General features: G+C 36.8%; 1 long non-coding RNA gene across 1 annotated transcript in view; it reads right to left on the minus strand.

Annotated features, from left to right (window-relative positions):
• LOC311278108 overlaps nucleotides 1–8,604 on the minus strand; it is a 33,101-nt gene extending 24,497 nt beyond the window's left edge. The window contains exons 1-2 of the long non-coding RNA XR_014625386.1: nucleotides 8,538–8,604; nucleotides 6,150–6,226 (exon numbers count right to left, since the gene is read on the minus strand). This is a non-coding gene — a long non-coding RNA (uncharacterized lncRNA). The remainder of the gene's footprint in view (nucleotides 1–6,149; nucleotides 6,227–8,537) is intronic.
• Nucleotides 8,605–23,081: the final 14,477 nt, after the last annotated feature.

Consider the following 23,081-nt stretch of genomic DNA (forward strand, 5'->3'; position numbering starts at 1 on the left):
AAGTATGCACAACAATAGTAATGTTTTAATCTAGCAAACAGCATTAGTAAGAGAAAAGAATATACAGAAATGTATTAATGATAAATGGATGAATGTATGAACAACATTTAAGCACACCACATGAAATGTAAGGCAGTTCTCAATGTACTATCTTGTATTTCATCGTAATTGTGTGTGTGTGTGTATGTGTGTGTGTTTGTGTGTGTGTGTGGTTGTCTCACTTCTGTTTAATGAGAGCGGCTAGCCAAGACTGAATCCCTCTAAATATATACCCTCAAGTCTGCTGAATAAGAAATTACAGAACATTTTCATTTTGACTTGAAGCCTCAGCAGAAGAGGGTAATACATGCAGAAATATTTCATTATTCAGCCCCTGTAGAAATTAGCTCATAAATTAGAGAGGAAAAATAATATAGTACACAGAGTCTGGATTGTGTTTCTGACCTTGAGAAATATTAAAGTCAGACCATCCTACATGAAAATACCCATTTGTATGTATTGCATTTGTATTATGCATTTACCATCCCGGAAAGTTCCTATTAGTTTGAAAGTCATATGACGTAGAACAAAATGGTCAGAACAAAACGGACATTTCAGGCAATTTCAAACTATTTTCTTCTTCATCAATACAAAACTAAACCGTACCATTCCTCCTACAGCTTAAAATCAACATTAAACCGCATTTACACGCCATTTTACTTCTTGAACTTGATTTTACACATCAGAAATTGAGTGACGCATAAAATAAAAGTTGTTGCCGAGGTGATTAGATTAGTTATCACGACTACTTTTTCGCCTCGGCTACAACTTTCCTTTTCTGCACATTTAGAAATCTTGTAAATAATTATGAAGACAAACGTTTTTCTTTAGAATAATGAGCACTGAATTGTTCGCAATAAAACCAGAAACATATTTTTTAAAAAGTCATCCGAGTCTCAGCAGACATGAATCCTAAAAGCATCCAGCTTGTAATTAGTAAACATAACTTTATACACCACGCATACACTTCGTTATATCAGAGGCCATTTGCAATTCACGTTGTTTGCACAGTAAATTAAAGCCCATCCTTGGGTTTGTAATGACCCTTTGGACATTGCATTTTAATTATTATTCATACTTGCTGCTATTAATTAATCAAGAGAGGGCTAGATAATATTTCGTGTGGCTCGTGTTGTCGAATGAGGAGGAGAGTGCTTGCACTGCAGAAATGATCCGACTCGCAAACACTCATGTTGGTGCTGAGGAGAGAGACGCTTCAGTGCTATTACACCAAACATCAGTGCTCAACCTCTAATGAGGCAAAATAATGCTGAATTAACTAACAGGCTAAACAACGATGGCATTTGAGAAGCCGACCAAACAAATCACTGACAATAGACTGGTGAGCGAGCATCTGCCTTTTCAACATTTAAGACAAACTGTACCATAAGCAAATAGCCTAAAGGAACATTAACACTAACTGTGACCCGAGGTGGCTTAAAGGGATACTCCACTTTTTTTGGAAATAGGCTCATTTTACAACTCCCCCAGAGTTAAACAGTTGAGTTTTACCGTTTTCGAATCCATTCAGCCGATCTCCGGGTCTGGGGGTCCCACTTTTAGCATAGCTTAGCATAATGAATTGAATCGGACAGGACCATTAGCATCTCTCTCAAAAAAATGAACAAAGAGTTTTGATATTTTTCCTATTTAAAACTTGACTCTTCTGTAGTTACATCGTGTACTAAGACCGACGGAAAATGAAAAGTTGCGATTTTCTAGGCTGATATGGCTAGGAACTAGCCCAGTACTAACCCAGTACCATGGGTGAAGCAGGCGCAATGATATGACGCAGCACCTGATAATAGTCCCCAGCTCAGTAGCCTATTATCATGTGGCATGCGCTGCGTCATATCATTACGCCTGCTTCACCCATGGTACGGCAGCAAAGTTTCTTGATTATTACGCTGGAATGAGAGTATAGTTCCTAGCCATATCAGCCTAGAAAATCGCAACTTTTCATTTTCCGTCGATCTTAGTACACAATGTAACTACAGAAGAGTCAAGTTTTAAATAGGAAAAATATCGAAACTCTTTGTTCATTTTTTTGAGGGAGATGCTAATGGTCTTGTCCGGTTCAATTCATTATGCTAAGCTATGCTAAAAGTGGGACCGCCAGACCCGGAGATCGGCTGAAAGGATTCGAAAAAGGTAAAACTCAACTGTTTAACTCTGGGGGAGTTGTAAAATGAGCCTATTTCCCAAAAAAGTGGAGTATCCCTTTAAAGGGTTAGTTCACCCAAAAATGAAAATTCTGTCATTTGTTACTCACCCTCATGTCGTTCCAAAGCTGTAAGACTTTCTTTCATCTTTTAAACACAAATTAAGATCTTTTTAGTGAAATCTGAGAGCTTTCTGTCCCTCCATTGATAGCCTATGCAACTACCACTTTCAAGCTCCAGAAAGACATCATTAAAGTAATCCATGTGCCTCCAGTGGTTTAACCTCAATTTCATGAAGTGACGCGAGTGCTTTGTTTGCGGAAAAAAAACTAATTTTCCACTTTGGTTACAAACTGTGAATCTCCAATACACGTTCACGAGAGCTACAAACCTTACAAATGCACTAACCAAAGTTCAAAACTGGTTAAATCAAATTAGTCTCACTCTTAATACCAAAAAGACCGTTGTTATGATGCTGTAAGAAAAATGTATGTGGACGTCGAAGATCTCAAAAATGAAGTTTATTACAGCATAGCAGTGGCAAGGTACATGAATCACCTTGGGTTCACCGGCGTCAGAATGAACCCAGAACATCCAAATCTCAAACCTTTTATCCTGTTACAGTTTTACCACTCTTAATGTAAATGAAGTTGCTCTTGTTGCAACAACTGTGGTCTGTATGTTAATGAAGTTGTGACATCCCATTGTCTGAGAAGGTTCTCTGTGTCCCGCACCCATTCCCATTCTACAATTGATGATGACCATTTGCTCAGGATGTGATCAACCCGATATAACTTGACTTCCTTCATCTCTATGATAATTAAGCCATTTTGGGGATGAGCTCATTCTAAAATATATTTTGGAGTGGAATCTGGGTCGAGGCAGACTACAATTTCTTACAATGTTTACAAAAAAAAAAAAAAAAAACCTGTGAAGCCAAATACTATATTATTTGACTGCAAGACACCCACTGAAAAAACACCAACAAGAATTACATCTTCTGTGTTTTGAGGAATTGAAGTTGGTAGCCCAGTTTAAGTACCTTGGGGTTATACTAGATTCGAACCTCACTTTCACAAAACACATAAAAAAGGTAACCAATGCTATAAAATTTAATTTAAAAAATGACAAACAAATCTTTCATTACAACAGAGGCTGCAAAAATCCTATCTCCATTGTATGATTTTTTCTCACTTTGAATACTGCTTCACAGTCTGGTCATTTGCTGGTGTTACTGCACTAAAACCCTTTGGTCAACTCTACATGATAGGAAACCACAGTCGTTTCACATTTGTTCAATTCTAGAGAAGTATCACCTCCTAAGTTTTGAAAATCTTAAAGTTTTTAAAAGTAGCTGTCTTATATATAGACCAATGAATGGCCCCACCAACCCTGGGGGATTTTATCAAAAAGAGAAATAGCGAGACTAGTACTAGGTCAATTACTCGGGGGGGATTGTGAACTACAATTTAGAAAGCCTACTTTTGCACAAAACGTCAAAACGTCCTCTCTATTAAAGGCTGCACAAATTGGAACAGAATGCCAACGGAAATTAGAGGTAGCCCCACTTTTGTTTCATTTAAGAAACAGCTTAAAAGATGGCTGAATAATAATCAAAAATGTGAACATTAGGTAAGAAGGTAGATTTCGATAGGTAGACAGATGGGTAGATTTATATACCCCAATGCCTCTATGCACAGGCATTTACGCACCTTGAATAATTATTATAATAAGTATTTTATATGGGTACTTTTAATGTTTTTTTAGCTTTATATGACTATTAGTTGTTAGGTATGTTTTTTGTTTATGTTATTTTGTTTGTTGTTTTCTATGTCTGGGACTACGGATGGAAATTAGCATTGTGCTAAATCCGGCGTATTTACGTCAACTTCTACTCTACGTTCATTAATATGCACTGTCCCATGCAAATACATAAAAAATGAAATGAAATGAGAGCATCACGGCGTATGCGTGTTGTATTGATGCGAGAGGAGACGTTGGAGGTTTAACCACTGGAGTCACATGGATTACTTTTAGGATGTTTTTATCTTTCTGGGGCTTGAAAGTGTCAATGGAGGAACAGAAATCTCTCAGATTTTATCAACTTTCCCACCATTGATGGAAATTTCCGGCTTTCCGTGTTTTCACTGTTATATGGTAGGGATCTCCTGATCAAAACATAGGTCGAAGAAGAAGCAGAAACATGCGATATCATATGCAAACACATGTAAAATAATGAGATCATCAACATTAAACAGCATATATATCAAAACTGTCTAATGTTACTGAATGAAATGTCGACCCAGGACGAGCTACAGGACTGTGAAGCTTTGGGGGTGTCGATGGACTCGATCTACTCCATCTGTGTTTTGATCATCGTTCTGAATACGTTTATTGACAAAAACACGATTTTCTCAGTTTTTTGCTCAAAATGTTGCTTTTTTTAATGAAACTTACCCATATTCAAGTGTTGATTAAAAAAAAGATTGGATGTTGTTGTTTAAAAGCAGAGGGTCTGTTCTTTCTTTTGATATATTGCATATTCAGATATTCATACAACAAAATATTCTGGAGGCCATGAAACTTTTGTTAAAATGATTTAAAAAATGCTGGCGGTGGCTGGCAACTTTTTTCAAAAACACTGGCGGGGAAAGAGTTAAAAAGATCTTAATTTGTGTTTCCGAAGATGGACGAAATTATTACGGGTTTGGAACGATATGAGGGTGAGTGAACTATGCCTTTAGGAATCTGTGATCAAATTGGTGATAGTAAAAGAGTAAAAGAGCTGAAGGAACAGAATATGAGGTTTCCTCATTCAACAATAAGAAAAAAAGAACAAAGGCACTTCAATAAAAGAGTGCAATTTACAAATGTGTAAAAATGTGACTGAAGACCATAAATGATTAAAATGATGTTAATTGCAAGTAGCCAATTGGTAATGCAGTGTTTTGTTAGAAGGGAAATCAAACCAATGACTCAAAAACATGATTTTGTCAACACTGGATGTTGTTCAGAAGGACTTGCTGACCAAATGGAGCTGAACACGACTCAAAACAAGAAATCTATGTGATATTTTTGGGGAACATATCCAAAATATCTGATCACAGAATCCCTCATCTACAATGCCTGTGCTGAGCATTTGCATACAAGGCCTAATTTCACAAAACTCTGAAAAACAGAGCAGAACTTCACATATTTGAATTGCTTATTGGTCCAATTCATCATATTCATCAATCTCTTTTAAGAAAAAAAAAAAAAAAAAGGCTTCTTATTGGTAAATTTCATAGTCATGAATATGAAATTTAACTAATAAAGTAAGTTCCCTCTCGTTCGGGAACTCCTACGTCTCGTCGGAGGAGTTTCCAACGAATTGGGACGAGACGTCTCCGTTCCCTACTCAGGGAACGAGGGTTACCATACGTAACCGAGACGTTTTTTATTAAAAAATATATATACATATACATTACCATTCAAAAGTTTAGGGTCAGTAAGTCTTTTTTTTTAAGAAATTGAAACTTTTATTCAGCAAGGATGCATTAAATTGATCTAAAGTGACAAAGACTGTACTAAAGTAAAAAACTTTTCTTTTGAACTTTCTATTCATCAAAGGATCCTGATCAAAAATATCACAGTTATTAACACAAAAAAGCAGCACAACTGTTTTTAACATTGATAAAGATCAGAAATTTTTCTTGAGCAGAAAATCAGCATATTATAATGATTTCTGAAGATGTGACACAGAAGACTGAAGTAATGATGCTGAAAAATGGGAAATGTAATAGTATTAAATTGACATTTTTTACTGTTTAAATGTATTTCCGATCAAATAAATGCAGCCTTGGTGAGAAAAAGAAACTTCTTTCAAAAACTTTTGAACAGTAGTGTATACAGTATTATGATTATATATTTAAATAACTTCTGTCTGCTAAATTAGATTACTTTACTTACTCAAACTCCTTTAGATACGTCATCATTCAGCCCTCTGATAAGTCCGACCAGTTCCGAGCGAGATCTGCAGTTTCCAGCTGTGGAAAGAATCAAAGTGCTATTAGGGTGTGTATATGTGTGTGTCCTCTTATCTCAGCAGACCTTAATGACCCAGTCCACAATCTCGATGTCCCAGTGTCCCGCGTGCTGACTGGTGGGGTGCTGCGACGGGAGCCAGATGGGATGATATATGAGCATTGCACTAATCACCTGCTCATTCACATCAATTACACTCCCATCTGACAGACAACCCACCACTGTACACTAATGGTTTTTTAAACGAGTCGCTCCAGATCAACTCTGCCGTTCCCAAACTCCCACGCGTGATTGATTGACCGGTGAATTCCAGTTGACTCGTCCCCGTCGTCTTTGTCTCTACGTTTCCCCACAGGTAACTGACAGTTGCGGCACGCTGACAGAAGTTTGAGAGGCGTTCAGGAGAGAGACGTGAACAAATGCGTGGCGCTGACGGATGGATCATGTTTGAAGCCTGTTGTTGCGGCTTAAAATGGCAACGTCTTTCTCATTCAGCTTGTTGCCATTTGTTTCAAAATAGGAATCTATGTTAGGAAAGCAGAGATTCCCTCGTATTGTCGAGTCTGACAGCGCACTAGCACCCGTATAGAGCTGCAGATTATGTGGATTGATGTGCTAATGAGAGAAAAATCCTCTTGGCACAGAAAAGAACAGAACTGTTGTACAGAATGCTGTCGTGTGTCCTATTCTCTTCTAAAGAACATGTTGTGAATACAGCAGATCCACAAAGTGCTCACCTGCTTTCACAGTCCCCTGTAGCTTTAGCTAAAGACATTATGCCAGAATGATTGTGTTTGTGGGCCAAACATACAGAGAAAACAGCTTCGCAATGTATTTGTGCTGATTATGATATCTTTGATAGGATGCAACATCATGAATATCGCTTGCAATCTGACTAGTTTTGCAATCCTACTTTAACAAAAATGGTGTTGAAGTCCCTATGAAATGAACAATGAAGCTTTTAGTATGAATATGTTATCTATAAGCTAGTCTGCTCCAAAAAGAAATTGCATTTAGAAGATATAAGCGTTCAAAATTTACAGTCTCCCCTTCCACCAATATGGATTGACGATTTTGATGACATCACTCTGCACTTCAGCTTTTTCTGTCCAATCAAATGCTATCTAGAATCTGAAGCCCCGCCCCCTACATTATAAATAGACGCTGAAGCTGTGGCAGAAATCTTGTTCACACATTCACTATTTTCCACATCGTGAATGGCGCATAGTGCACTATATGGGGGACAGGGAACATTCAGGCAGTGTAAATATGCTTTCCACTGGGGCGAATGAAGTCTGGTGTCACGTTAGTGTCACGCTAACCGCCGCAGCTCCGGTCCAGAGACACGATACACAAAGCGGATCATGTGCGCGAGTCGGCGCAGACAAGAAAACGTATCGGACCCGTTAGAATTCTGGACAGAAGCAATATGGAGGAGATCAGGAGGAGAAATGGTTAGAGATTAGGAAGAAACTGCAGCTTTACTGAGCTCAACAGCTCTGGCTGAGCTGTGATATAAACTAAACGCTATTGGCTGTTTTAAAAAAGGGGAGGAGCTGTTCGATATGCCCCGCCCTGTTTCACTGGAAATTACGTCAACACATTGAATACATGTGAATGTATCAACTCATTTTGTGAATCAGTTCAAACTGATTTGATTCAGAACTCTGGATTCAACTGTTTATCTGTCACCATGTCTACAGCATTTTTGTATATTGTGCAGGCATTTCTATGCATTTAAAAAAATATATTGTTATGGATTGTTATATGGGTGCATATAAATGAAAATGATTACATTGGGACAATAAATTATTTTGGGAAGTTGACATCCTCCATCAAAATGTAAACGTGCTGAATTATTGTTTGTTTTATACATACACTATCATTCAAAAGTTTGGGGTCAGTAAGATTTTATAATGTTTTTGAAAGATGTGCTTATGCTCTGATGCTCACCAAGGTAAATTTATTTGATCAAAAATACAGTAAAAATTCATATTGTGAAATATTGTTTAAATTAAAAATAACTTTTCTGATCAAAAATGAATTTTCAGCATCATTACTCCAGTCTTCAGTGTCACATGATCCTTCAGAAATCATTATGATATGCTGACTTGCTGCTCAAGAAACATTTCTGATTATCATAAAAGTTGAAAACAGTTGAGCTAAAAGTAGAATATTTTCTAGAAATAGAATAGAAAAATAAACAATAAATCTTACTGAGAATATATTTTCTCTACCAGAACATGAGAAAACATGATTTCCGAGTACATAAATATTGAGACATACAGAATATTGTCAAAAGGCTAGTGTTACCTACATTGTGTAGTCCAAAACCCTGGCAGATTCCAGCGCAGAAGCATCCTGAATCTCCAGCCTGTAGTTTTTTCCCCTGTACAGTAAGTCACACACACACACACACACACACACACTATGTCAGACATCTTCCATAATATGGAGCGCTCAGGAGGCCACATTCGACATTGATTTATTACAATGCTGCTCAATGGAACAATGAAGCACACACAAAGCGACATTTAGAGTCCGCAGGCGTCGTTTCTCTTACACACACTGCCTTTTGTCGACCTTTTCTCCAAGACCCGCGTTCCTCCACAGAAGAACACACTCCCCGCTGAGAGAGTTACAGTTTCAACAGCAATTGAAATGTCTGTCCAATCTGTCCGAGTCTTGAATGAGAACGACATGAGGATGCTTCAGGGAGAATGATGAATTTTTAAGCAAAGTGGCTCACTGATTTTGACTCCCACCAGTCAAAAAAATGAAATTAATTGGTTAGAACGAGGATGAAACTTACAAAACCTGTCAAGAACATGTCTAAGTCATATTTCACACCCAATTCATAAGGGGGGAAATAAGAAATGTTTTTTGCTTACAGAAAATTAAGTCTATTTTTAGACTTTTATGAGTGTTTGCATTGTGACATTATTTGAATAATAATTAAGTTTATTTACAACATATATTTTATATTATATACATGAAAAGTAAGTATACACCATGGTAGAATTAGTTGCATAATCTTTGGATTAAAGTAATGAGAATCACCATTAAAAGTACAAAAAACAAAACTATGACACTATGACATTTTGGGGAGACATGTCATAACAATTAGTCACAAAAAAAATGTCATTTTGTTCCCCTTCAATGCTTCCCTGAAAACTTGTGGCCGATGGAGAATATATTAATGAAGTTTGTAAAGGTTGTTTGCTTGCATTCAGTACATTCTTCAATAGTTCCAAAAGAACCCAATGACACGCAGCAATTCTGACCTTTAAAGAGTAAACCATTTACCCAAAAATGAGTTTATGAGCAGAGTGCATAATATCCTACAACATGCTCACAGCTCTGAAAACACAAGTTCATCCTTAAGTAATTTAATGGAAAAATGCAACATGCCCAACAGTTCACACACATGGGAGTTTCAAGTAAAAGTTGCAGCCTGTAGTAGTTAGTAGTTACATTGACATCTACATTTTTAAGTTCAACAAGGAGAGGAGCTCGAATACATAACAGTTGAAGATATCTTACAAAAAAATACTTTATTAAGAGTCCCAATGCAAAAAGATACTTTTTCCAGTATTTGGCGCGGACTTTCTACGGCTTTTCAGCAGTTTTGTATGGATGGATGTATGGATGTATGGATGGATGTATGGATGGATGTATGGATGTATGGATGTATGGATGGATGGATGGATGGATGGATGGATGGATGGATGGATGGATGGATGGATGGATGGATGGATGGATGGATGGATGGATGGATGGATGGATGGATGGATGGATGGATGGATGGAATTTTAGGGGAAAACAACTATAAAACGAAAAATATAAAAGCAAGGTATAAAAAAAATAATTTAAAAAACAAATATATAACATCCAAAGTATGTAAGGTAGTACAACTTTATCTCTTTTATTGAATCCAAAAGGTTTTAATTATATTTTACTACATATAAAGGTATTTTAAAGATTTTGAAGTGTCAAAAGGTCATTCAGTAAAACATATATAGTAAATATTTAAATGGAATAATATTGTTTTTAATAACCAAAGGAACAACAATAATACAAATATAAAGCAGATAAGGCTCTTTTTTTTTACATTTCCCCTTTTCTCCTTTCCCTGTGCAATGTTTTACTTACTTTAATTAGAGTAGTCCAATAAATGATTACATTTATGAGATCAGTGATAATTTTATTTCATATTTCTCACACTATATACTATCTCAACATCAATGTCAAATCAGTTTTTATCTTTCAAATCAGTGGTTAAACCAAATGACTTTTTTGGTGACACATTTTTTCCATCTTGTAAAAAATGACAAAAAACAGTGTTAATTGATTGTACAAACCACAAAATCTTATTGTTAACACCTAGGTAAACTAAAAAATGGTTTCAAATATAGTTATCTCTCCATTCTATTTTTTTACACTTTTAAAAACCTTATTCGTCAATGACCCATATAAACTTTTTCATTGGTTTTTGCTGATTAATTTTAATCCTTATTATGTATTGTCCGTCTTGTATTTTTATGATTGTTCTTAAGTTTGTATGGTGTCCTAGAGGGTTTTGAAATAAAATGCATTTATAAATGTATTATAAATATTTAAATACACACATACATGTTAATGCGGGTCTTACAGATCATTTTCATGCTGTCCACAATATAGCCTAAACACTACATGCATAAATTAGTAAGAGTAGTGTGTAAGAATGTTATTCCAAACATATCTAAAAGCGTATATGAATGAGTTTAGACAGTTGTGTGATGTTTGTTAGTTTTAAGCGGAAACCTCCATCCCTCAGAGATATTTCCAGGAAGTTTAACACAGGCAAACTCAGCAGTTGAATTTCAATGTGCTACAGGCAACGCTGCATTGATCTCGGCGTGCTTCCATGCAAATTTCAGACGCTAACATCTTCATTACGAAGCTCTATGGCTCTTTGTAGGCTAGAGGGAGGTATTCTATACTAGCAATAAAAACTGCATCAAAGCCCCCGAAGAAATCAAATCCCAGAGATGGCCCACAGTCAACTGGATAAGGATTCAACATTAAAGAGTCTGACAATCCAACGCAGCGCACCATCATCTACCGCACAACTGCAAAGCACAGATAGAGAACACGGGATTCGCATGAGCCCCGAGCCAAGATAGCCTATGCCACCTCATTAAAATTCAGAAAACATTTCTCGGACGATTTGTGCCCGGTTGCCTTCTCTAAGCAGTTTTTGAGAACTGCCAGCTGAGCCGCGGTCATTTCCTTGTCTGAGAAGATCAAGTCCCTCATTTAGCGGCGAGTTAGGAGCGCAGAGGTTGGGCTCTATACATTTTGCCCGTCCAGTTGAACCCAGCCAATCTTCGATGCTCGCAGCTATTCCAAAAGATCTGCTTTAGCAAAACAAACAAGACAGAGCATCCCTGCACAGAAGTTAAACCAGGCACAATAACTTCTCTTTGACGATTAAATTATGAGGTTTTCTAATTAAGGCTTAGCTGCGCCGCATATTTTAAAGTTCCCTACAGGCCCTTTGACGTCATGGAAAGAGAAATGGAGGAGATGCAGGAGAAAGCGGGATTATCTGTGGTCATGGCGTAAGCAGTGTGATAATTATCTGAAGTCTCCTGCTGGGCGATGAGTGCTACAGAACTCTGAATGTAAAGCTGTTGATGTTTTTAGTGCTGTTTACTATTACTTACTGCTGTTTACAGTTAGTTAATATATTCATTTTTGCATGGAAGATGATAAAACAACAAAGTCTCATAGATGGCAATTTTAAAGGAGTTGTCCAAGTCATATCTAGTAACCAATATGAGGTTAGAAATCACTCATAATAGCCTAGAAATCACAAAGTTTGAGTAATATTTGACCAGTAAGCACACTTATCACATAGCAACCACCCAAAAAACCTCTACCAATGATATAGCAACACGCTTAAAGGCCACTTAGCAAGTGCGTAGCAACACCCTACCAACCACTCAGAATACCCTAGTAACCACAAAGTTTAAGTACTATTTAAAATTGGACCTGTAAGCAACCCAATGACCTATAGCAACCACCCCAAACACCACACCAATGATATAGCAACATGATTAAGGCCACGCAAAACACCTTAGCAACAGCCTAGCAACCACTCAGAAAACCCTAGAAACAACATTGTTTGAGTACTATTTAAAATTGGACCAGTAAGCAAACTTATCTCATAGCAACCACCCAGAACACCATACCAATGATATACCAACATGCTTAAGGCCCCTCAAAACACCTTAGCAACACCCTAGCAACCACTCAGAATACCCTAGACCCCACAAAGTGTGAGTGCTATTTAAAATTGGACCAGTAAGCAAACTTATCTCCTAGCAACCACCCAGAACAACATACCATGATATAGCAAGATGCTTAAGGCCACTCAAAGCACCTTAGCAACACCCTAGCAACCACTCAGAATACCCTAGAACCCACAAAGTGTGAGTGCTATTGAAAAAATATGGACCAGTAAGCAAACTTATCTGCTAGCAATCACCCACAGCAACACACCAATGACATAGCAACATGCTTAAGGCCACTCAGAACACCTTAGCAACACCCTAGCAACCACTCAGAATACCCTAGAAAACACTTTTTAGAATTGGACCAGTAAGCAACCTAACGACCTAGCAACCACCCCAAACACCACACCAATTATAAAGCAACATGTTAAAGACCAGTCAAAATACCTTAGTGTCCGCATAGCAACACCTTGGCAACCACCCACAATACCCTAGCATCACATTTTCTTCAGAATATGCAAAAATCAAGGATTTTAATTCCTGATGGCTTTTTAAATATGTGGTGACTGTTATAAAAAACTAACATGGGGACTATGGCCATGTTCTTGTACCATTTTTATAAAGGATGGCGATACCTCAAGCTGAAACAAACCATAATGTTGTCTCATGGCAACCGTCCTATTTCACCTGCTTTCAGAATAAATGGGGTTACCTGAGCTTGCAATTATTTACTTTTTGTGTCTCCTTATAGCCTCTGTGTTACTGACCGAGCAGAGATCTTCCCTCCAGCGGTGAGTTCTGTGCTGAAGCTTTAACAGAGAAGATGCTTCCCCTCTCTTTGCTCTTGGGCGTAATTGTTATGATGTGTGTCATCTCGCTCTCTGCATGCCTGGGGTTTGCCACACATTTTTTTCAATGGTCTTTTTACTGTAATGAAATATTTCTCAGAGAAAAAGCTAGTGTACTTAAATGGATTTTTTTTTGTCTGCTACAGAACCCCACAAAGACTCGGCATCAAACAAACTATAAATAGGACAAATTATAGTAATGACTCTTGAGCAGCACTGCAGTCTAATGATCTGTTAAGCGTTATGTAAAGTGATAATATTTGTTCATTTCAAAGTTAACCTATTGTTCAAAGAGAGGAAATATGGTGTAAGTTTATACTGACAAGTTTATAGTAGGCCTACAAGTTGAATTTTGTGAAATGCAAAATTCGATTTGATCAGTATAGCCTCCCCTTCAACCATCACCACCACTAATAACCAAAAAAAACATGCACATATTTTCATGCATTCATGAATTCTTGATTCTCACAATTTGTGTGGAACAAAAGACTATTTCATGCATTTTAGGATTCTTCAAAAAAAGACTAAATATTTACTATATGATGAAATATCTGCGATTTATACACTACCGTTAAAAAAAGTAGTTGTCAGTGAGATTTTTTTTAAAGAAATTAATACTTTTATTCAGCAATAATGCATTAAATTGATCAAAATTACAGTAAAGACAGTTATAATGTTATGCAACAGTTCTATTTCAAATAAATGCTGTTCTTTTGAACTTTCTATTCATCAAAGAATCTTGAAAATAATTATCATTAAAAAAAAAAACCTCTTCCAACATTGATGATAAGAGGAAATGTTGTTTGAGCAGCAAATCAGCATATTATTAGAATGATTTCTGAAGAATCATGTGACACTGAAGACTGGAGTAATGATGCTGAAAATTCAGCTTTGATCACAGGAATAAATAATATTTTAATACATATATTCAAATAGAAAACAGTAATGGTAATAATATTTCCCAAAATTATTTTTATTGTATTTTTTGATATATATATATAAAAATAAATAAAATATAAAAATATTTTTAAAAATCTCACCGACACCAAACTTTTGAACGGTATATGCTGCTTCCAAAAAAATAAAAGTTAATCATACTAATTCAACTACTTTTAAATGGCCTATAATGATTTCCCCCCCACAATGATGTAGTTCCTTGCCAATATCGTGATAAATCGCCATACCGGTATACCGTTACAACCCTAGTTCCCGCATCTACCAGCAGGGGCTAACCAACAAAACCTTGACTCTTATCTTCAACCCATGTTCCCCAAGTCATTTTTCAGTCATTTAGAGCTCAGTTTGAATAAAGCCCTAATCTAAGACAGCCTGAAGCACCCAGAAGTGTCGCCGCTGAGCATTTGTTTGTAAGCACTAATTTAATCTATTCTGGTCACTAAATGCAGTCTCATCACAATGATGCAATATCACATTTAGACAAGGCACTGAGAGATTCATATTACATATATTATAGTTGTGCGCCGAGCGTGTTTAATGCTGCTAAAGAAGCCTGTCTCCAGCTCAACTCTGTGCTAGTAGTGGAACATATTTCTCATTAATTTTAGCTGCTGGAGTGGTTATTTTGCTGGGTAACTCATTCATCAAACAACAACAGGCTTTCAGGTCTGCTGTGTCTACATGAATCCTATTTCCCAGAGGGGCAAAAATCTCATGTTCTCCAAATGCTGCTAATCTGCAGAGGCGTGGAGGTCTGTAGGTCAACCATACACAACGTACAACAGTGGTTGGTCTGCAGGTTACAAGTCATACAATATATATCCCATAATATCACATACATGTCTTTGCACCTTCTCTAATTCATTCAAGACTGTCATACAATACATTAAGCCATCAAGGGTAATATTACTGCAAATTACCTCCATCATAACTAAAAACTGAAAGGCCAACCTTTCTACACAAGGTTGATCTCATATATGTATTATACGAAACGTATTGCAATTGCAATTCATAATGCAACTCAAGTGGATTTTTTTCTTAAACTATGTGCACTTTGATGCCTCAATAGTTAATAACTTAAAAATATATATGAATACATAATAATAATTATTATTATTGTGAAGGTCATATTAAAACAGTTTTGTAAAATCATAAAATCATTTAAAAAAATGATTGCACATGAATTTAAAAAATATATAAAAAAGGATAAAATAACAAAAATGATATTCAAGTCAAGTCAAATTTATTTGTATAGCGTTTCTCACAATACATTTTTCAAAGCAGCTTTACAGAAAATCATGATGTTAATGTTTATAATATCTTCATGCCTTATAGTCGCATTTAGCAGATATGATAATATGATTTTCCCCAGTTTACATTTTGTAATGATATAAGCAATCAAGCAGTTGAGATTTGTTATATAGTTTATATCGCCCAAATATGTGTATATTGTGTTTATGTGGATAAAGTTGGAACTTTTTATATAAATATCATTACTGAGGTTTTAACTCTAAAGTAATGCCAACATGCATGTTAAGTACAATAGCACAGCATGTCTGGCTTCTGCATTTGTGCATTTGCACAGAGTAAATGTTTCTGGCCTCTGTCTCTAAAGTCTATAGGTGCAGGGTGGGTCGGTTAACAAACCATGGCTTAATTGAAATAATTAAAGGTCAGGATTGATACCCGTTTGGGTCGGGCTCAGGCTTGTGTGCTGTAATGTGAATTAGTCATCAGGCCATGGCAGCTACATGTCAACCTCATTCAGCATTATCCAGAATGCACCTCTGACCTCACAATGGCTTAAATGCATGCCACTGTTTGCCTTGTAAATAAAACATTGGTAATGGGTGTTTTAATGCATTTGCTGCGCACCGCAAGGCATTTTATAATAATGCAAGATGAGCAATGAGAGACACCTGCAATGCTATAGCACGTCTTTCAAGGGTTTATTTCAAGATAGGTAAAGTAGGCTAATCGAAACTAGAAAGAGCAGCATATATAATTAAACCTAGAAACATCGATAGCAATCTAGGCTGGCTTTAACAAATGTCAGAAAATTCCACAGTGCTTCTCTTTGACTAATAAATGATGAGGTTTCTAATTAAAGCACAGCTGTACCACAGATTTCAAAGTCCCTGCGGCTGCTAGACATCATAGTAAGAGTAAAGGAAGAGACAATGAAGGAAAAGCCAGCAGGATGAAAAATGATAGCGGCTCAAGAAATACTTGAACATTTAACACACGAAAGAACCTAGATTTTCACATTTTCAGGGGGAAAAAAGAGTGCAAAAGACCCGCAAAATGTTTTGAATGGTTGCTAGGGCGTTGCTAGGGTTCTCTGGCTCGTTGCTAGGGGGTTACTCCCTGGTCTAAGTCAGAATAATTAACTCCAACCTCTTTAGATATGGTTTGAGTCCTTGGTTTCATGGGCGTAGGTTTAGGGGGGGACGCTAGGTACTAGTCCCAATCAATATTTTGAGATGACAAATTTGTCCCCACCAATATTTAGCAAGCTCCTTTGAACTGCTATTTGGATCTTTGCGCTGCTATTTGGATCGATTCCAACGGCCAAAACAACGACAGTACAAGAAACGCCGTAATTTGATTGGCGGCGGTGTATCTGACAGGCTACACGCGCGGGCCGGGACTACTTTTGTGCTTGCACTGGCAGCGTATGGCGTTCCGATCGGCTCTTTATTATGACTTTGCTACATGCACTCGTCTCAATGAACGTCTCACTCAACGTCTTATTTTTTTTTTCTTTCTGCTATTTATTCCATTCATTTTAAGACGCAGACGTGACGCAGACGTCACGCAGACGTCACGCTGACGTCACGTAAATCACGCGTGGCAGTGAAGCGTCCAGTCAGACGTCACGCGTCATTCACGTGTGGCAGTGAAGTAAAAAAAATTTTTTTTTCTCTAACACGTATTTAACACGTATTTAACACTCCACTCAACACAGCTCAGTGCAGTGTGCCAGCGGATGCGATCGGTTCTTTAATATGACTGTGCAACATGCACTCGTCTCAATGAACATGACACTTGCGTCTGTCTTATAACGTGACGTCTGCGTCTGTGATTTATATATTGGATATTGTGTGTGTGTGTTGTTTAACCCACATTTTGAGGGCCAAATGCCCCCACAAAGATAGAAATATGAAGAAACAAACTTGATATAGGCTATTGCATTTTTATAGCTTATTGTTAGGGTTGTTATTGTGTTTTTAATTTTTTATAGTTTTAAAAGGCCTAGGCTACAGCACTTTGGTAAACTAGAAAACAGACAACTCGATCGTGCAAACACTGTTTCTGTAGATCCTTTAAATAGAAGAATAGAATTGAAAAATAGGCTATATTTTTTATATATAAGTCACCTGTGGTGAAAAATAAAAACGACTGTAAACTTTTTTTTTAAATAGTTTGTAAACTATTATTTGACTTTTTGTTTATGACGTTTTGCCCCTTTATTAAACATTTAAAATATTCACAAATTAATATGGATTTTCTTTTTAGATTTTACTGGTTTTCTAAGGCCAAATTATTTTCCCGCAGGGCTGAATGAGAAGAGCCATCTCTGGAAACATACAGAGAGCTGATTTAGGCTATAGGTGGTTTATAGCCTAGGCTAATGATAATAAATGTGTCTGAAAAAATAACGAGGCATTTTAATTGTTTTTATTAATAAACTAGTATTTTCTAATCAGTCGGCTGCAAACATATCTCCATCTCCGCTGTAAAGCGGGTGCGCCTTTAGATAGAAATCCACCGTTCATGCGGATTATCAGACAGTATTTGCTTTCGATTCAAATTTGTTCGTTTAAAATTGGACATTTCAAGCTTTATTTTGTTTCAGTTATTTTTTTAGATGCGCTCCAGTTCACGGAGATCATGAAAGCGCGCCTGATTGTTTTCTTTTATTTCACGAAATCAAAACGTTTTCTTGTTATTTTGAGTTTACTCAAATAAAAGTAGTTGCAAATTATGTATTATTATTTTCTATATGACCTTAAATTATGAGCATTTTAAGTTGATACCACTGTTGATAGGAAAATACAAGTGTTCGCGCCCGCGCCTCCGTGCCACGCAGTGCGCGCTCCACTCCGAACAAACCATTGGATATGCGTCAAAATCTTGTGTTGATTTGTGATAATCAAATAAAACCCTGTATTATTATTGTCTAACCTGTATTATGACTGACATATGACGAATTGCTTTGTTCCTTTTTTGATAAAAGCGTCTTGTAAATATTGTTTGTTCTTATTTTTTTATTTATTTTTTGTCATTGTTATAAATAACAACGAAATAACATCAGAGAATCTTAGAATATAAGTGCAATAAAAACTCCATAAAGTGCAATCCGTTATATCACCAGTCGACAGGGAAATAACAATTGTATAAACAATATACTATGGATTGTGAGATGTAGAAAATAGTACAGCAATGCATTCCCAACTATTAAAGTTGTGTAGAGAGAGAATTTTGGTGTATGTGGTGGGGTGGGTATAAATTGGAGGAATATTTTTTTCGGCCCGTCCTCACTAGAACAGCAAGCGGTACGTTGTTAATTATTGTATATTGTGTATTAAGTGGAATACTTCAAATTGTCTTAGCGTGCATGCTTAAAGTGATTCTCAATTGTAGTGGGTACAGGAAAAACGAGGCCCTTAAAAAAAAGTTATCTTCATTACCTAGAGATAAAATTAGGGTATACAAAATACAAAAATTAGTCAAAACGCATAACAGAACATAACTTTCTTTTTTTTTCTTTTTTTTTTACAATATTATGTGCTTATTATTTTTAATTAACGAAATGTCAATCTTCATCTTTATAACAGAAGATACAATACAACAATCTTCAAGATACAGTATAATCTTCACGTAGCCTAGATTGCCACCTTTAAAACAGTCCTTTTCGTGTAGGAACAAGCAATGCAGAAATACATGGTTAGCATATTAATTTAATCTCTTTTTTTCGTTCATTTACTAATTAGGCTATATATGTTAACTCAACTAATGTAATGTAAATAACTGGATAATTACTATCCAATAAATAATAAATAAAAAATGTTAAATAAATGTATTGATTAGAGTTGCCATAGACTAAAGATTTTTGTAGTCAACTAGTAGTAATTTATTTAAGCAATTAGTCGACTAATCGCACGTTTATATTAATTAAATACTGGGTGCATGCATGGCTATAGCTCAAGCGCACGCATAAATCTTGCTGCAAAGCACCAGCAAAAGTAGGCTAATTATAATAAATGTGTCTGAAAAAATAAAGAGACATTTTAATTGTTTAAAGTGTTTTTTATTTTTTTATTCGTGTCTGCAAACATATCTCCTCCGCTGCGGATGCGCCTTAGAGAGAAAGACACTTTCGATTTGAACTTGTTCATTTAAAAGTAGCCATTTCAAACTATGTAGCCTATATTCCTCAAGTCTGACTGTGAGGCAGTGGGGCCTACACTGTTTCAGTTCATTTTTGAGACGCGCTCCAGTTCACGGAGATCATGCGGCTGATTGTTTTATTTTATTTTACAAAAGCACAATGTTTTCTTGTTATTGTGAGTTTACAGCTATTACAGGCTATTTTAAGTTGCTCCCACTGTTGATAGGAAAGTGTTCGCGCCCGCGCCTCCGTGGCATGCAGCAAGCGCGCTCCACACTTCGCACAAACACTGGATATGCGTCAAAATCTTGTGTTTATATGATAATCTTATATTATGACTGACATTTGACGAATTGCTTTGTTCCCATTTAGGATAAAAGCGTCTTCTAATTATGTAGCCTAGACTAGCCTGATATTAATAATTAATTATTATTATTTGCGTTTTTACCTATGTAAATGAGTTCAGTAGGCTAATGTTTTTCATGAAATAATATATGAATGTTTTATTTTTATATAACCTAGCCTAACCTTTTACAGTTTTGGAAATGTTTAAGAAATTCAAATAATAAATAGACACACCGTTTTATGATACTTTACTGTCCGAGCAGGACATGAACTGATCGATTATCTCTTTTAGTTACAGTGCATGAATGAATATCAGGATATGTTGACAAGAAACAATGGCAAACAAATATTTTAACATAAACATTTGGAATAAAAGCTATACATAAGCAAGGTAAAATCACTTAATTGCTAATAAAATACAACTGAAGATCAGTGGGAAAAAATAATAAAGAATGAGTGTGTGGAATGTGCTGGAAACCGCCCTTGCAGCAGACTATGGCAGACGCAGACGTCACGTTCGGCACACGAACCAGTGATGTGGCAGACGCAGACAAGACGTTCGGCAGACGCAGACGTCACGTTCGGCAGACGCAGACGTCACGTCCGGCACACGAACGAGTGATGTGGCAGACGCAGACGAGACGTTCGGCAGACGCAGACGTCACGTTCGGCAGACGCAGACGTCACGTTCATTGAGACGAGTGCATGTAGCAAAGTCATAATAAAGAGCCGATCGGAACGCCATAGCAGCGAGCGGGTGGTGTGTGTGTGTGTGCGCGCGCGCGCGTGTCGACGACGCCGACGGTAAGTTACCAGGGCTGTCTCTCTGCCACATACAAAGGCCAGAGTAAAACATTTTAATATTCCGTTTTTTGCCACTTTTTGTACTTTGCAGATAGATCAGCTATGCCACCCAAGAAGAAGAAAGGGGACATACGAAGCTTTTTCATAAAGCAGAGTGTAAGTAGGCAAAATAACTAGCCACACAAATAAACTAGCAGTAGTGGTGACTGACCAGGCTTTCAAATGCAGATTCTACTGTGGAAAATAGTATTGGTGATAGTATGTGTTACCCAGGAGGAATGTTGTTACAGTTAAACCTAGCAGCAGCAATCTTTCAACTAAGGTTAAGAGTATTGATTAGGCTGTGCAGCACAGGACTGATAGACTCATAGAAGTCGCGCTTTCATGATAGAATGCTACGTTAGCAAGTCACTGAATGTTAATTAGCTGACCTTAACTTAGAATCTTGCAGTCAACATAAACAGTGGATCTGAGACATTTTTCGTTTCTACATTCTATTTATGTAATGTATTTGTGAGTGAGTGTAGCCTAAGAATTTAATATTTAAGAATAGAATATATCAATAGAATTTGATATAGAATAGTAGATACAATTTTAGTATTAATGGAATACTGTAATCATGGATAATAATAATAGATAATAATAATGGATTTGTTGTGTTGAATGCATACTATGATACGTGTGTATTTTATTCATTTGTTCATTATTTAATTACATATAGAAAACTCAGACATCTTGTGAAGATGTCACAGAGCATGTTTAGGAAGAAGTAGCTGGACCTTCAGGGCTTCAGGTGTCTTTAAGTCTTTATGAACTATGTATGAATTATTAAAGCGTGATTAAAGGAAATCATGCATGTTTACACAGTCTCAGGTTTTTATTTTTTGAGAGTGCATTTTTGAGATTATACAGTTATACTAGCTCTTTAGGGACAGTATACAGGATGGTGTATTGGGGTCAGGATACAATATAATGAGATGAAGTAGATTCACTTCTGTATTGCCAACAGTCTGAAATCGCCATTAAAGCACTGGTATCTTACAACAAAATAATTCCAGGGGGAGGGGGAGGGGGGATGTCCCCACCAAAGCTGAGGCCAAACCTACGCCCTTGCTTGGTTTACATCTACCATGTAAAAAGGAAAATAAATTATTAACCTCACCTCAATAAGCCAGATATTGCAAAACAAAAAGTTGTGGGATAAGTTCAGATGATCAAAGTTTAATACTTAGGTCTGGTTTCACAGACAGGGCTTAGATTAAGCCAGGATTAGGCCTAAGTTCAATTAGGACAATTAAAGTAGCTTTTATAAAAAGTAGCTCTGCCTTAAAAAAAAACATTACTGGTGTGCATCTTGAGGCAAAACAATGGCACTGACATATTAAGATAAATAAGTGCAAGTTGCTTTCAGTTAAAACAGCTCAAACATGCATTTTAAAGCAATAGACTTAAACATTGTCTGTGAAACCGGGGGTTGTTCAAATCACCCTAATTTAAGTACTCGCAATACTAATACTGATTTTAGATTTTACATACCTCCGCTGCAGAAGACTCTCAAGGGGCTCCCGATGCTGCACATAATGAGGTGATATTTATAAATGACATTTTTGAGGTTGAGAGTCGACTTATTTTGAGAAGAGCCCTTAATACCATCCGTGAGTCACCCTGACTGAAGAAATACCCAGAATTCCTCACTGACACAAAGGAGAAAGAGTGCAAGACGGGGAGATTTCTCTTATGGATTTCCTGTTGAACCGCTGCATATCTCCGACAGATACCCTTGGAAGAAGCTGAAAAAGAGGAAAAGTGCAGATCCAAAGACAGACCACAGCACCAAATGCTCCGGCAAACCGCGAAAGATTCGTCGAGGCACATTTAGGTTTGTCTGGCCAATGACACCTAGTGGTGTGGATAGAACATCATGCAAAAGCAAACATTGTCAGTTACCAGTGAAATACACAACCATTCAAAACACATGAGAAATTGTATTGGCCTGGAAATTGGAAACTGGAACCACTTAGAAAATGTGCAAACAGTAATTTCTTCAAGTGTTAAACTCGTTACTCCACCTTTTAATATCAGTGTGTGAGCAATGGCACACAGGCAGTGAACCACAGAAGCTTAGAAATGAGATTGGAGTGAATCCTATTTTTATGAGGCTAGACTTGTATCTCAGCGCTGCTCTGAGAGGCGGACGGGGGATTTAAAAGCACACCGACTCTGTGCTGTC

This window comes from Rutilus rutilus, assembly GCF_951802725.1.
Source record: "Rutilus rutilus genome assembly, chromosome: 19".
Taxonomy (NCBI): Eukaryota; Metazoa; Chordata; class Actinopteri; order Cypriniformes; family Leuciscidae; genus Rutilus; species Rutilus rutilus.